Here is a 17,221-nt window from a genome sequence, read left to right on the forward strand (position 1 = left end):
TACCGCCACCACTACCACCTATCATCATCACCACCATCCCACTTCTCTCACCACCACCACTACCACCACCACCACCACCCCTCCATCACCACCCCCAGACCAGCAGGTGCTAAACCATAGATCACCACCGACCAACACAAGAAGACAATGACCATAAAATGTACAATGACTTACATGACTGCTAAAAAAAACAAGAAAAGGTTCTCACCAATCCTTTAAAAGACCCAGCTAATCCTACAAGAAAAGGTTCTCACCAATCCTTTAAAAGACCCAGCTAATCCTACAAGAATGAAATCAAAAGATCTTCGAGTGCATCTGGACCCCCCAAAAAACACCCTTGATTTGTTTGTCTCGCAAACAAAGTGACAAACAACAATAGGTCTGGACCCACACACAACCCCCCCCCCGGGTGAGGGGTGGGGGGGGGATGGGGAATAGGGGGAGGATGGGGATAGGTTGAGAAGAGCTACAGAAAAGGAAAAGGAAAACAGGAACAACTCAACAGGAAAAGCCTGGCGGTCGATCCATACTTGCGGACGCGGTCCGTGTTGATTCTCTCTCTCTCTCTCTCTACCCCTCGTCCGCTAAAGCAGCGCCACAGTACCTACGGGCTCACCTTAGCCCGTGCTACTTGAAACTTTTTGTTCCAGGTAGCGAATCTTTACCAACAACAACAGCCACAATGGCCAGACCTCCGTACATTACCGGAGTCCACCGGACCCGTCCGGTATACACTGTCTATACCGGGCGACTCCGGATTACCGATCTTGAATTTATCGTCGGAGGGGTTTAAGCATCTAGAGGATGCCAGATGCTTGGGGATAGTCTCACTCAAATTTACAGGGTAAATAGTCTGGGGTACGGGACAAACATAGGTTGGGGTCGGGGGTAGACATAATTTAAATACTTAAAGAAACATTAGTAATTATAAGCATCCTCCATAACATTTTCTTATAATCAAGTACTTACCTAATTGTGCTTGCGGGGGTTGAGCTTTGGCTCTTTGGTCCCGCCTCTCAACTGTCAATCAACTGGTGTACAGATTCCTGAAGGGAACCATCGTGTGAAATATCGAATGTGATCTCCATGGATTTTTTACTGAAAATGTGGAGAGGGTGGGAGAGGGGGGGGGGAGGGAAGGACAGTGGGAGAGTGGAGATTTTGTGAGAGTGAGAGTTGGATAGGAGGAGGGAGAGAGAAGGTAAGAGAGATGAGGGGATAGAGAAATACGAGAGAGGGGGAGATTGGGAGACAGGGAGGGGGGTGGAGAGAGACCCGGGTACAGCCGGGCTCATATACACTATACTGGTCTAAATCTGAACTGCTCGACACTATAACATTGAAGAAAATTATACAAACGGTTCATAGAATCTGTCCAAACATCATAACACCAGGATTTTGAGGTTTTTCATCACGGCGCGGAAATTCCAGTAAATTCGGCGTCTGTTCCATCTTCTGGAAAAGAACATGGACGTCTGTTCCATTTTGTCTTGTTGTTATAGATTCAGCTACTCGGAACAAGTTCCAAGTAGCACGGGCTATGGCGAGCCCGTAACTTACCTGGCACAGGAGCAGGGTAAGTAGCACGGGCTATGGTGAGCCCGTAGTGGACTTACCTGGCACTGGAGCGGTGCCCTGCTCTGATATGTGCATTTTGTCTTGTTCCAGTTGTCTTAAGCACAACTAGGTGAGTACACTCTGCCAACGCTGGAGGCTGGGGAGTGGGGGGGGGGAAGGGTTGGGAGAGTCGGTCCGGGTCCAGGGAGGCTCTGGTCGTCCAGGGTTCGTTTAGGACCATCGATTTCGTAGCGTGTGTGAGTGTGTCTCTGGTCTGGAGGTGACTAGGTCAGCTGTGTCCGCAGACAGCCTCCTCCTGGTTGGTGGTGGTGGTGGTGGTGGCAGGCTTGGTGTGGTGGTGGTGGCAGGCTTGGTGTGGTGATGGTGGCAGGCTTGGTGTGGTGGTGGTGGTAGCTTGGTGTGGTGGTGGTGGCAGGCTTGGTGTGGTGGTGGCACCTTGGTGCGGTGGTCGGAAGGGAAGGTGTAGAGGTACATATTTAGTGTAGTTAACTTAGGTAGTGATTGCATTACACTGAGAGTGCTTGGTGCCAATCACGTCGTGGTGGTGGCAGTGATTGGTGTCAATCACGTCGTGGTGGTGGCAGTGATTGGTGTCAATCATAACAAGGCCATGGACTTCATGGAAGCCAGTCAAAACACAGATGTAATACACATAGACGTCATGAATATGTTTGATAAACGTGACCATATTGTATTTACACACATGTGCACAAAAGGAATTACTGGCGCAGTAGGAAGCTGAATCTTTTTAATTTCCTAACGAGAGAGAGAGAGAGAGAGAGAGAGAGAGAGAGAGAGAGAGAGAGAGAGAGAGAGAGAGATAATGAATGAGAATGAGAATGAGAATTCCGGATTATCCACCATCAAATGCTCAAGGGTACTGTGCTTGCTCTAGTATCATTTCATCCTTTGTGATGAAACAAGATTTTTTTCAACAGCTGTGGACACTACTCTCCAGGATACTGATGAAAGTCAGGCCACTCAGTGGATCACAGGAAATAAAATAACTAGAGTGCCCACTGGTTGCAGCTCCCGCGCTGTGGTAAAAACCAGGAAATCAAAGCAAGGAGTAAAATCACCGTCAAACCATGATATGTAGAGAAAAGGTGGGAGGAGGTTTTCTGGTAGTAATCACGTTGACAGATCTTGTTATTAAAGAGCATAATAAAGTATCTGGCAGAACTGCAAGGAAAAATGACAGGATGGATAACTTTTTTTTGTTAAGACATTTGTGCTAAGGTGGCATTCTGTTGCACTCTAGAGGTCCCCATTCATAGCTGGAGAACGTGCAAAGAACTTTCACTGCTTGAATCTATTTAATAAGACTCAATTATTGGTCTGATACAATTTCTCAAACTTTACTCCTGGGATCGCAGGCGAGAGACATTATAATCTACTCTTGGCAGATATCAAGAGGGATGGGTTCCAAATCTACACACGGAAATAATTCCTTACGGGACCAGGAGGCATGGCAGGAAGTGCAAAATACCTCTTATGAAAGGCAGAAGTGCAATAGGTACGCTGAGAGACAATCCTATCAACATCAAGGGGCCCAACACTCCCTAATCAATGTATCAGTCTATGATGCATTCGTCAGATTGTGAGCAGCATCTAACAGCCTGGTTGACCACCAACCAAGAGGCCTGGTCAGTGACCGGACCACGGGGACATTGATCCTAGAGACAACCCCAAGGTGATGGCAGTGTGGTGGTGGTGGTGGCAGGAGGTTCGATGTTGTGTCGTCAGAGACGGCTGAGTTGTGTAGGAAGGTTGACCAGAGGCCTAGTCAGCGACCGGGCCGCGGGGACGCTAAGCCCCGGAAGCACCTCAAGGTAACCCATCGTGACGCGTGTGAGGTGTTGGCAGGGAGCAAGGAGGTTGCTGGCAGCTGGCAAGAAGTCGCAGGCAACGAGGGGAAGATATATCTCCACGGTGTTGGCAGAGGCTGGAGTGTCTTTGGCAGGAGTTGTAATGTTGGCAAGTCCTCCGTAGGCCGCTAGATGGCACACGAAGCTGCCGCTAGATGGCACACGAAGCTGCCGCTAGATGGCACACGAAGCTGCCGCTAGATGGCACACGAAGCTGCCGCTAGATGGCACACGAAGCTGCCGCTAGATGGCACACGAAGCTGCCGCTAGATGGCACACGAAGCTGTATCTTGCTTGTAGACGGAACTTACCTATCAGCGACTACGGTGAAGCGGGGCCCCTGTGTTTTGTACCTGCTGGGGACGGAACTTACCTATCAGCGACTACGGTGAAGCGGGGCCCCTGTGTTTTGTACCTGCTGGGGTTATTATTGAACGTTCCTGACATTCGAATTCTTGGTCGAGTCTGGCATTAAAGTTGTAGATAGAGGTAGCTTCCCAGACTTCTTTTTCTGTCATTGCATTCCACACCTCTCCTGTGAGGGTGTTGGGAGGGGGAGTTAGTGAGTATTTCTTGATTCATTTGTGTTTCCAACTGCCACTTGTATCTTGTCCTACTTTTCTCTCAATTTAAAGCCAGTAGCTCTACCTACTGAGCCATCAGCCACCGGTAATAATGAAGAATTCCAAAGGTACCAATCTCCTGTCCAACTGGAACCTTTAGGCCTTCCCTCAGGGGTGCCACTTTGGCATCAAGGTGTTAAGTGACCCTAGACCTAGTGATATGAATTGCTAATCACCATATTGGTGGATAATGACATTTCAGTCACCTGAACAATCGAGGCTCCGATGGTCCAGGTGCATGAAATGTTGGGTGAAAGTGTGAGTGAATATAATTAATATTCTGCAGTGTGTTCGCTTGGATATACGTACGGAACCTCTCACTCTAGCTCACTCTCAGAAGGCGAGAGACTGACACACACACACACACACGAGGGCAGACAGGCAGACAGGCAGACGTGTTGAACATAAAGGCTGAGAGTAGGACAGAGAGGACGGGTGACAGTCAGGCAGTCACAGACAGACATGTGCCAAGTAATTAAGAGAATGCCACGGATTGTCCAATACAGCAATCTGCGTTGATTTACTCTAACCAATTCGTTTTTTCCACACATTTATGTGTGTGTGTGTGTGTGTGTGTGTGTGTGTGTGTGTGTGTGTGTGTGTGTGTGTGTGTGTGTGTGTGTGTGTGTGTGTGATTACCACCCCTGACGTTGTGGATGTTGAGCTTGACCTCCTGGGTCCTGCCTCTACACCCATGAGGGTGCTGCCCTCAGCTCCAGGTAATACCTGCTACTGAACCCATTTGCATGTACTCATTAATTAACTTATGTTGCTGGGAAAGGGGATGAGTCTCGGTTCCTGGTCCCGCCTCCTCGATTATTACCTGTTCGCTCCTTACGCCCATGTTGAAGACCCTGTGAGAACTCTTGGTTATCGTGTACGTTGTGAGCATGTCCCTCTTTGACTTTTTGTTGTTGCAGGAGTGTGGAGTGGATAGCGCTCTGCGGTCGTAATCCTAAGGGCCTGGGTTTGATTCCCAGTCGAAACAGAAACAAATGGGCAGAGTTTCTTTCACTCTGATGCATCTGTTCACCTAGCAGTAAATAGGTACCTGGGAGTTAGGCAGCTGTTTCGGGCTGCTTCCTGGGGATGTGTGTGTGTGCGCGCGTTTTGTAAGATAAATATATGTAGTAGACATAATAGAGGAAAAATATATTGGTTAGAAAGGCGGGGTCCAAGAGCTAATAGCTCGATTTTGCAGATACAAATAGTAAAAATACACACGGGCGCCTGACAGCTGAGTGGACAGCGCTTCGGATTCGTAGTCCTGAGGTTCCGGGTTCGATCCCCGGTGGAGGCGGAGACAAATGGGCAAAATGCTTCTTTCACCCTGATGCCCCCTGTTACCTAGCAGTAAATAGGTACCTAGGAGTTAGACAGCTGCTACGGGCTGCTTCCTGGGGGTGTGTAACAAAAACGGAGGCCTGGTTGAGGACCGGGCCGCGGGGACGCTAAGCCCCGAAATCATCTCAAGATAACCACTCTCTCTCTCTCTCTCTCTCTCTCTCTCTCTCTCTCTCTCTCTCTCTCTCTCTCTCTCTCTCTCTCTCTCTCTCTCTCTCTCTCTCTCTCTCTCTCTCTCTCCCTCCCTCCCTCTCTCCTCTCTCCCTCTCCCTCTCTCCCTCCCTCTCTCCTCTCTCCCTCTCCCTCTCTCCCTCTCCCTCTCTCCCTCCCCTCTCCTCTCTCTCTCTCTCTCTCTCTCTCTCTCTCTCTCTCTCTCTCTCTCTCTCTCTCTCTCTCTCTCTCTCCCTCTCTCTCTCTCCCTCTCTCCCTCTCCCCCCTCTCTCTCTCTCTCTCTCTCTTACAGGGAAAAATTCTGGACACTAAAAAGAATTCTACTTTACGCAACTTTCGCGAGAGATTATGAAGTATTAAGTTTTGTTAGTATTTAAGTGCTTACTTGAGAGCAGAGTTGTCACTTAAGGGCAGGCCAAGAGGCCCTTGACCGGCAGATACGCCAAGCAGGGTAATAGTCATCAGTGCTCCTTTGTTTCACAGTGTGGGGGGGGGGGGGAGCGTGAGAGTATTCACTATTCCTGCCTGCAGGATCGAGCTGTTAGCCCATGGACCCCCATCTTTCTAGCCGTCGGTTGTCTAATGTGCTGATTTTCGATCTATTTTTTCTTCGCGCACGCACGCATGCACGCGTCCCCCCCCCCCCACACACACACACGAGAGGCTGGACTAAAGAGCCTAAACTTAACCCCCGAAAGCACAACTAGGTGAGAACACACACACACACACACATATGTTGATGTTCGCAGATGACGCAAAATTTATGAGAAGAGTTGTTACAGATGAGGCTTGTAGGATCCTCCAAGAGGACCTGGACAGGTTGCAGAGATGGTCAGAGAAATGGCTACTGGAGTTCAACACGAGCAAATGTAAAGTTATAAAATGGGACTAGGAGATAGGAGACCAAAGGGACAGTACACAATGAAGGGGAACTAGCCTACCTGTGACGACGCGAGAAAGAGACCTGGGAGTGGACGTAACACCTAATCTATCTCCTGAGGCACATGTAAATAGGATATCGACAGCGGCGTACTCTACACCAGCAAACATTAACCTCAAGAAACACATTAGGAAGCTGGAAACTCAGATGAGTCACAGAGATGTTAGGAAGTTTTCTTTTAGCGTGAGAGTAGTGGGGAAATGGAATGAACTAAAGGAGTAGGTAGTGGAAGCAAACATCTGTTCATAGCTTTAAAACTAGGTATGATAGGGAAGGACAGGAGTCATTGCTTTAATCAACCGGTGGCTAGAAAGGCGGGATCCAAGAGTCAATGCTCGACCCTGTAGGCACAAATAGGTGAGCACACACACACAGGTGTGTGTGTGTGTGTGTGGAGGCTGTGGTGGTGGAGGATGTGGTGGAGGCTGACTCCATACACAGTTTCAAGTGTAGATATGATAGAGCCCAGTAGGCTCATGAACCTGTACACCTGTTGATTGACGGTTGAGAGGCGGGACCAAAGAGCCAGAGCTCAACCCCCGCAAGCACAACTAGGTGAGTACACACACAGGATGCTGCCCGGAGCAAGTTTCTAACTTCTAGGTACCTGTCTTCTGCTAGGTGAACAGGTGCATCAGGTAAAAACAATTCTGCCTTATTTGTTTCTGCCTCGATCTGGAATCAAGTCCGTGGATTACGAACCCCAAACATTGCCTGTTCGGCCGCGAGGACTTCTGCCAGCCCATGCTTCTAAAGATGTGACTGGAATTGACCTCAAACCTCTCTACCTAATACTCATATTTTTTAGGTAAATCCGTTAAAAATACGACGTTTCATTAAGAATGAAAGTACCATAATTCTAATTCCATAAAGCACCACTTGCCCTGTAGAGGACGATGCAAACATAATTTGTTTGCATCGCCCTCTATATGATACGTGAGTGGCATAGACTCCTGCGTGCCTGGTGTAGCCAAAACAGTTGCATTTTTTACGGTTTGGCAAATTGAGAGTACACGCTGCAGTGTGCTCAGAGCTGGGATTCCCTAACCGTCGTGGATGTAATTTCCTCCGTCATTGTGGCATGGCGGGTGTACGAGCTCCGTCTTGACCTCACAAGACTCATTCACAGTTTCGGTCAACCATTGTCTTTTCCCCCCTCTGTTGTGGTTCCTGGCATGCGGACTCTTCTCGTAAGTTTGATTTATCATCAACCTATGATAGGAAAGTCCTCTCGTAAGTTCAACCTATCATCAACCTATGATAGGAAAGACCTCTCGTAAGTTCAACCTATCATCAACCTATGATAGGAAAGACCTCTCGTAAGTTCAACCTATCATCCACCTATGATAGGAATGACCTCTCGTAAGTTCAACCTATCTTCAACCTATGATAGGAAAGACCTCGCGTAAGTTCAACCTATCGTAAGTTCAACCTCTCGTAACTTCAATCTCTCGTAAGTTCAACCTCTCGTAAGTCCATCCTATCTTACTTTACTACTATATCCTCCTGAGAAAATTGCCTTTCCTATAACACCAGTCAGCTCCGCTTACATTATCGCGACCATGTGTGTGATGTTCTTGTGCCACATATTCCTGTAATTCTACCCCTTTATTTGTCATTCCATCTGCATTTGTATGCATTACTTTTGTGCTACTCATCACAACTGGGCTGTTTTTTTGTTTCTTTAGGAGGTATTTGTTCACGTGGCCACATTTTCGTGTCTGATTACAATTCACGTGATTACAAGCCAGTACGTGTGGCTGTTGGCTTGTGTGGGCATCGAGTGAGGCAGGCCAGCCTTGCTATCCTCCTCTGGAAATCCAGATCCCCAAACCAGCCCAACCTAACCCCAAACGAGCCCAATCTAACCCCAAATTAGCCCAACCTAACCCCAAACGAGCCCAACCTAACCCCAAATCAGCCCAACCTAACCCCAAACTAGCCCAATCTAACCCAAGCAAGCATAACACAGCCTAACAGTAGCTGAAACATCCTAGCATAACTATATACGGGTTTAATCCACAGAAAACGAACTATGCCTTATTGCCTTGTGAACGACTGAACCATAGCTCACGTGTTCACGGTGCCTTGAACTTTTAAACAGCTGTGCATAATCCTGCAACGACTATCTGCACGAGTACCCAATCCTGCGCCCTGCAACTGGGCGGCAGCTGAGTTGCATGTCGACGCCACGATGTAGAGAACCGTTCCTTAAGTTTACGAACACACTAAAACCTGGTGGTGTCCTGGGTTAGGCCTACTTAGGAGGCCTACTTTAAGGCCTAGACACACACGCAGGACTGTGTGTAGTCGGAATAAAGCTTTTGGGTGTTGGGTGGTGGTCCGCAGAGAACGAAAGTGTTGGGGTGGGGGGGGGGGGGGGGCTAGCTGTATCGATCAGCCACACTGTTGGTGCCGGCCTGTAGGGCGCCGCTCAGCCGCGCCTCCTGCCCCACCCCACCCCCCTACCATGGACATCACCTCACACACTGACCCAGTTCGGCCCACCATGGCCCACCCAGGCCCAGCCTGACGGTTCCTGGTCCCTCCTATCCCACATCAGACCGTCCTGGCCTAGTCAGATTTTGGCCATTTTTGGCCCATATTGTTCCATAGTTGCCTTGGCCATTCCTGACTCGTCTCGGCCCACTCCTTCCCCGCCTCGCCCTGTATGCTAATGCTGACCCACCTCATCCTAATCTGATCTTTCTTGGCCCACCTTAGGCCCACCTGCCCCACCACCTGCCCATGTTAACTATACTTACAACATTGGATCACCTTGAAATTGAAATTGAAATAAGTTTATTGAGGTAAAATACACACAAAGGGATGAGGTAGCTCAAGCTATTCTCACCCCGTTCAGTACATCGTGTTAATACATACATAGACTCACATCACAAACAATAAACATATTACCGAACATTCTGAGAGATAAACATATACATTTCCTCCTTTACACAAGTACCTAGTTGTTGAGTCTTGTGCAGATGGTCGAGGTAACTAGAGCTTGGGAAGGGCAGACATGAAAGGGGGATTAACCACACAGGATTCGTCCATAAGCAGGGGCAGATTTAATACTAAATGATGTGTTTTATCAACATTATATATTTTTTTGGAGATAAACCTTTCCATCTTTCAGATGCAATCTTTCTGAAGATGCTGTAAACAAGGTTCTGAGATAAAGGATGTAGGTGGCATCCCAAGTTTTGGTTTTAATTTAATTGCACACACACACACACACACGTATTGGGACTTTCCTTTACCTGCATAATACTTATTTTTGTTCATACGGTGTTCAAGAGTCGCTGTTAGAGGTTGTCTAAGTAACATGATTTAGTTAACTAGGATGCAAGTTCTGTTGGTTGATATTATAGTGGTCTACATATCTCTATGTAGGGTACACTGCATGTATAAAGTAGCATGTCTGCCTGCTCGTCTGTCCTGTGGTTGGAGGTTAGACGTTTGGGACTAGCCTCATTAAACATTGCAGGGTGACTGGTGGGTGTTAGTCGACTGTAATAGGTCGGCCTCATTGTTCCCCTTTAAGTCGGGTTGACTCCCATGGCGACCACCGTGAAGTCAGTGGAGATGAAATGGTGAAGTTCACAGTGGTTCATGATCTGTAAATAATCTATCTGTTGTTGTTGTTGTTATAGATTCAGCTACTCGGAACAAGTTCCAAGTAGCACGGGCTATGGTGAGCCCGTAGTGGACTTACCTGGCACAGGAGCGGGGCATCTACCTGTCACTGATATCTCTTTATACGTATCCGACCATTCAAGTATCATAGACATCCGACACCAAGAAAGGTGTTGAGAATCTTGCTCTTCTCAAAGCTGTCACACTTGAAACAGTTGCATCCTTCATAAAAAGTCTAAGTTTCCACGTTGGGCACTGTGTCTACACCGACGGCTCGGCCCAATCGTCAGTAGGACGGACTGCAGCAGCATGTAGGTTTTACAGAGGTTGTTATCTTGAGATGATTTCGGGGCTTTAGTGTCCCCGCGGCCTGGTGCTCGACCAGGCCTCCACCCCCAGGAAGCAGCCCGTGACAGCTGACTAACACCCAGGTACCTATTTTACTGCTAGCTAACAGGGGCATAGAGTGAAAGAAACTCTGCCCATTGTTTCTCGCCGGCGCCAGGGATCGAACCCGGGACCACAGGATCACAAGTCCAGCGTGCTGTCCGCTCGGCCGACCGGCTCCCTGAAGCGATACTGGCATACAGACTATCAGTGTCAGGTTAAACAACGGGCTGAACTATACAAGGGGCCTCGTAGCCTGGTGGATAGCGCGCAGGACTCGTAATTCTGTGGCGCGGGTTCGATTCCCGCACGAGGTAGAAACAAATGGGCAAATTTTCTTTCACCCTGAATGCCCCTGTTACCTAGCAGTAAATAGGTACCTGGGAGTTAGTCAGCTGTCACGGGCTGCTTCCTGGAGGTGGAGGCCTGGTCGAGGACCGGGCCGCGGGGACACTAAAGCCCCGAAATCATCTCAAGATAACCTCAAGATAAGATAACCATCCCGCGAGATGGGGACCTTGTAGTAGCTAGTGCTTGACACACACTATTCATCCCTTCACACACTCCATCCCATATGATAACTCAGATTGGTAGACACATCCCTCTATGGGAGTAAGGCACTCCCCCCCCCCGGCCCACATGGGAGCAGTCTCCCATGTGCTACTGCGCCACATTACACACCCACGCAAATCCTCAACACAACACCACAAATCGGCAAACGAAACAACTAACCACGTTTCGGTCTGTCGTGGACCTTCCCTAACAGGTCTGACCCCGAAGCACAGGTCACATGACCCGACCCCCCCCTTCCCTGCCCTAAGCCCCTCCACCCCCCACCCCACCCCCCCCCCAACACCCCCCCTTTCCCACCCCTCCCATGTGGTGGCATTAAAGCGACCACCCGCGGATTAGTTTACCTGTAAGGGAGGATAATTAATTCACATTTGTTTAGTTTGGATATTTCCACCTGGCGAAGTGTGGCGACCCCGGCTCCCTACGGCAGTGTTGACGGGGTAGATTGAAGGGGAGGTTGAGAGGGTTCTCTGCAATTGCTGGGGTGACCAAAGAGCCAGAGCTCAACCCCCTGCAAGCACAACTAGGTGAGTACAAGCCGCCGTGGAGACTAGGAAAGAATTGCACAGAAAATCGACACCTGAAGTTGTACGTCATGAGCTGGACGATGACGTAGCGGTGACGTCAGATGGACGGGGATTGGCTGTCGGGGTTCAGTGGGTGGTTGGAGGGGGGGGGGTTAGGTCTTAGGGAGGGGCGGAGGTCAGGTGTTGGGAAGGGTGAGGTCATGTTCAGTGGGAGGGGGGTTATGGCAGGTGTGGAATGGGAGGGGGGGGGCAGATGTGGGGTCCAGGTGTGCGTGCTGCAGAATAATATTTTGGGGTGTGGCCGGTGGGAGGGGGGGGGGAGCTACAAGGGAGGGGGATGGGAAAGTAAAATGGCGGAGGGAGGGGGGGGGGAGAAAGATGGGAAGGGGGAGACGGAATATCCTTGGATAAGACGAGAAGTTAGACTATAATGATGGAAGGGACGTATTCTCTACCCTTTCCTGTCTCCCCCCTCCCTTCCACACACCCCCCACCACATTCCCCCCTCTCTCCCCATCACCGTGTGTCAACACGTGCTGTGGTGGGATGGGTGTGGCAGGCGGGTGTGTGGCTAGCAGGTGTGGGACAGGCGGGTGTGGCGCTTGTACTTCCTGGGATAAACAGAGTTGTCCGAACACAGCCGCACCATCCATTGATCTCCCGCTGGGACGTTGTCCGTCCTGGTAACAAAATCCAAGAATTATGATTTTTTTTTGCATAAATTCGCAAAATTCGTTACGAATATTCCATTAAAAAAATTAATATAATTGTTGGTTCAGTTCGTAGTAAAAAATTACCAATTATTGTGTTTAAATGTCCGTTATTAGACGAATATCTAATATGTTTTATGCTTTATTAATCGTTTTATGTTTATTTTATTATTATAAATAATAATGTCGAATTAATTAAAAAATTAATAATTCGAATAATTGTACTCTTATATTGGGACACGCGGCTGGGCGGACAGCGCTCGGGGGTCGTAGTCTTAAGGGCCCGGGTTCGATTCCCGGACAAGGCAATGGGGCAGGGTTTCTTTCACCTGATGCAACTGTTTAATTAGCTGTAAATAGGTACTTGAGAGTTTGACAGCTGTTACGGGCTGCTTCCTGGGGATGTGTGTGTGTGTGTGTGTGTGTGTGTGTGTGTGTGTGTGTGTGTGTGTGTGTGTGTGTGTGTGTGTGTGTGTGTGTGTGTGTATGTGTATTCACCTAGTTGTGCTTGCTGGGGGTTGAGCTCTGCTCTTTCGGCCCGCCTCTCAACTGTCAATTAATCAACTGTAAGTAACTACTAACTAATGTTTTTTTTCACACACACACACTCCAGGAAGCACCCCGTAACAGCTGTCTAACTCCCAGGTACCTATTTACTGCTAGGTAACAGGGGCATCAGGGTGAAAGAAACTTTGCCCATTTGTTTCTGCCTGGTCCGGGAATCGAACCCGAGCCACAGAATTACGAGTCCTGCGCGCTATCCACCAGGCTATCAGACTACTGTATGCGTGTGTGTGTGTGTGTGTGTGTGTGTGTGTGTGTGTGTGTGTGCGTGCGTGCGTGCGTGTGTGTGTGTGTGTGTGTGTGTGTGTGTGTGTGTGTGTGTGTGTGTGTGTGTGTGTGTGTGTGTGTGTGTGTGTTAGAGAGAAATGTCTGTAGTAGGCATTACAGACGAAAAAGATTTATTAGAAAGGCGGGGTCCAAGAGCTAATAGTTATGCTTATCTTCTTATCTTGAAATGATTTCGGGGCTTTTTAGTGTCCCCGCGGCCCGGTCCTCGACCAGGCCTCCACCCCCAGGAAGCAGCCCGTGACAGCTGACTAACACCCAGGTACCTATTTTACTGCAAGGTAACAGGGGCATAGGATGAAAGAAACTCTGCCCATTGTTTCTCGCCGGCGCCTGGGATCGAACCCAGGACCACAGGATCACAAGTCCAGCGTGCTGTCCGCTCGGCCGACCGACTCCCTACAAATAGTAAATATGAGTACTCCAGGTTCTCACTTGCCTCACTTCAGGTGTTCTCCCTCCCTCACCTGCTAGAGGCCCTCACCAACTAGAGTCCCTCACCTACTAGAAGCCCTCACCTGCTAGAGTCCCTTACCTACTAGAGTCCCTCACCTGCTAGAAGCCCTCACCTGTCAGGGAAGTGTGTGAGGCAGTCAACCAGTTTAAGATTATGGTCTTGAGAGGAAAGCAGAATGAGACTAACCCCTCATCTGCTACGCAACATTGCACAGATGAATACAGAAGCAAACTTGACATCTGACAGCTTCACAAACGCCTCAGACAGATCAATACACCAGCAGAGACAAGAATCTGGAGCTGCAGTGAAGGTAGCAAACTATATATAGTTAGCTGAAGGCTCTCAGACGGGCGCTCAACTTTACAGACAGAGATTGTAGCCATTCAGAAGACTAGAATAGCCTTCTGAATAGGGTACAATAGAGAATCAGAAGTGCACTTACATCGCATCAGGTTCGGACACCCACGTACATGGGATATTAGCTTATGGGTTCCAGAACATGAGAAGTGTCAGCACTGTGGAGAAATGCCCACTGGAACTTTGTCTAACACAGTGCACAGTTACGAACCCAATCAGTTTACCAGTGGGATTGAACAGCGCTGGAAAAGGTGTTAAAACTCATTGAATATAATCTTACTAAGGCCAACATAAGACTCAAAGACACTCAACTACAGCCTAAGACTGAGATGAATAACACATGGTGGGTCTGTCAAAGTCTTAGAATTTTAGAATTAGAATTTAGAATTAGTGGGTCTGTCAAAGCCTTTGAGCCAGAGCAGTAGTTTGCCAGTACTTTAACAACATGAAAATGGTTGTATTTTAATTCAATATGGTTGTATTTTATACAACTGGTGAAAAGATTGGATAATGGTGTCCGTAAATAACACAATCACAGGATTGTGAAGGACTTATTTTTCACGCAGTTTTATTATGCATTATCGATTCACATTGTATGTTATTGCATTTGTATTAGATTTTGCTCTTAATATAATTATACAGTATAATGTTCATTGTTCAAGTGATGTAGTATAGAAGTTTGTTAGTATACAAGAACATTTTTAGTTAGGTTTTAAAAAGATATTTATCTATATGTATGTGTTAGTGTCTAATATATGCCCCCATGATGTGTTCTGCTCTCAGAGATAAAACTTGACTCCTCTTTTCCAGGCAACAGCTGAGAATGGCGACGCCAATGTAAGTGTATAATGGCTCGGTCTTTGTCGCACGTCTGTACCTCTCTTAGTGTATCTTGGTCCCCCCTCTCTCTCTCTCTCTCTCTCTCTCTCTCTCTCTCTCTCTCTCTCTCTCTCTCTCTCTCTCTCTCTCTCTCTCTCTCTCTCTCTCTCTCTCTCTCTCTCTCTCTCTCTCTCAGTGATTCGTCTTCATCACGCAACTTCCCATTTTCTTTGACTGTCTCTAGTACCTGAAACCGTTTTCTATGTAATGTGTATACTTTGATTTGTCTAAATATTTTGTAACTTGTGTTTTCTTGTTGTTAAGACGCCATACTTGTCCTTCTGTTGTGTTGATGGGGTACTTTAGTGTTGTCTTGTGTTGCCAGGTTTGATCTTAACACGCGTGACACTGTTTTTCCTGGATGTGTGTGTGTTGTATTTCTGTTTAACAATTAGCGTGATGTATTTTCCCGTGGGTCTTGTTGACAAGGTACTGTAGTGACGACGCTTTGGCACACTGTAGGGGGGAGGGGGGAGGGGGGGAGGGTGTATTTAAGAACAATGGATGTTCATGTCTATGGCGTGGAACTCCTGTTATCTGTTCTTCTCAAATGTGAACGATGTGGCAACCAGTTTTGTTCATCTGACTTGGTTTTCTTCTCAATCATATTGTTATTATTTTTTTTCAGATTTTTTTTATTGCTTTTAAAAAAGGTGTTGACTGCATGGAGTTCAATAAATATATTTATATTAAAAAATGTTTTCTTATTTACTCCTGTCTCGGTGTTTGGTGCTATTATTTTTAGTTCTTATGTAGTGAGAGTATTTCCTGAAGCACAGACTACACGTCACCGGGAGATAAGGCTTATCTTTGTAATGTTCTTATCTCAAAGTTCTTTACTGATGCAGTTTTGTGTGTTTCATCTTCACAAAACGTGGAGGATCAGTACAAGTTTGAGAAAGAAAGTTTTTTGACATACTGAGTTCCCAGCCTTCAGCCCAAAGTTATAAGTCAAATACTGACATATGTAGATTTCAATAAGTCAGTATTTGACTTATACAACAGGCAGCCAGGTGACAAGATTAATATTTCATACGGTATAATATTACCGGTTTCATCTCAAATATACATTAATATTATATATAGTAGGTTTATGGGAGTCGGTCGGCCGAGCGGACAGTACACTGGACTTGTGATCCTGTGGTCCTGGGTTCGATCCCAGGCGCCGGCGAGAAACAATGGGCAGAGTTTCTTTCACCCTATGCCCCTGTTACCTAGCAGTAAAATAGGTCCCTGGGTGTTAGTCAGCTGTCACGGGCTGCTTCCTGGGGGTGGAGGCCTGGTCGAGGACCGGGCCGCGGGGACACTAAAAGCCCCGAAATCATCTCAAGATAACCTCAAGATAAGATGTATAGTTAGGTCTAGGTTAGGTTGGGTGAGATATTTTAGTTACGGTGATTTAAGGAGAGTTTACACTACACGCTGTACGGTGTACGGTGCACGTGTCCAGTCATAGCTTCGAGCATAGCAAAGTGGACTATAAGTCAAATCTGTACACTTTAATAAGTCAGTAGTTGACTTATATGCTGTGAATCCACCGCCCCTTTAATTTCAAGATGGCTGTGAGTTCCATATTTCTCCTCGCAAATTTATTTTATATCCGGGGAACCACCATAGCTTATCACAACCTCCTGCTCCTCAACAATGCACTTCCTGTCGTCCATCGAAGAAGAGGCAAGGCACCAGCGTCTTCAGTTAAAAGCAATAAACGATTATCCCACAGAAGACAACCCAGTCCGCCTCTCCCCGCCAGTGAAAAACGCCCGCCACAGAAAGGGTTAGAAAAACATACAGTATCTGAAATATTCGGATACTGTATTAGCTTGAGACACTGTTGAACCATGCAGGAACGTAAGCTTGAGACACTGATGAACCATACAGGGATGTAAGCTTGAGACGCTGTTGAACCATACAGGGATGTAAGCTTGAGACACTGTTGAACCATACAGGGATGTAAGCTTGAGACGCTGTTGAACCATACAGGGATGTAAGCTTGAGACACTGTTGAACCATACAGGGATGTAAGCTTGAGACACTGATGAACCATACAGGGACGTAAGCTTGAGACACTGATGAACCATACAGGGACGTAAGCTTGAGACAATGATGAACCATACAGGGACGTAAGCTTGAGACACTGATGAACCATACAGGGACGTAAGCTTGAGACACTGTTGAACCATACAGGGACGTAAGCTTGAGACACTGATGAACCATACAGGGACGTAAGCTTGAGACACTGTTGAACCATACAGGGATGTAAGCTTGAGACACTGTTGAACCATACAGGGACGTAAGCTTGAGACACTGTTGAACCAT

The 17,221-nt window shown here is 47.6% G+C and overlaps 1 long non-coding RNA gene across 1 annotated transcript in view; it reads left to right on the forward strand.

Moving 5' to 3' along the window:
* Positions 1-17,221, forward strand: part of LOC138356044 (uncharacterized) — a 75,947-nt gene that overhangs the window by 23,997 nt on the left and 34,729 nt on the right. The window contains exon 2 of the long non-coding RNA XR_011224107.1: positions 14,834-14,860. This is a non-coding gene — a long non-coding RNA (uncharacterized lncRNA). The remainder of the gene's footprint in view (positions 1-14,833; positions 14,861-17,221) is intronic.

The sequence above is a fragment of the Procambarus clarkii genome, chromosome 70 (assembly GCF_040958095.1).
Source record: "Procambarus clarkii isolate CNS0578487 chromosome 70, FALCON_Pclarkii_2.0, whole genome shotgun sequence".
NCBI lineage: Eukaryota > Metazoa > Arthropoda > Malacostraca > Decapoda > Cambaridae > Procambarus > Procambarus clarkii.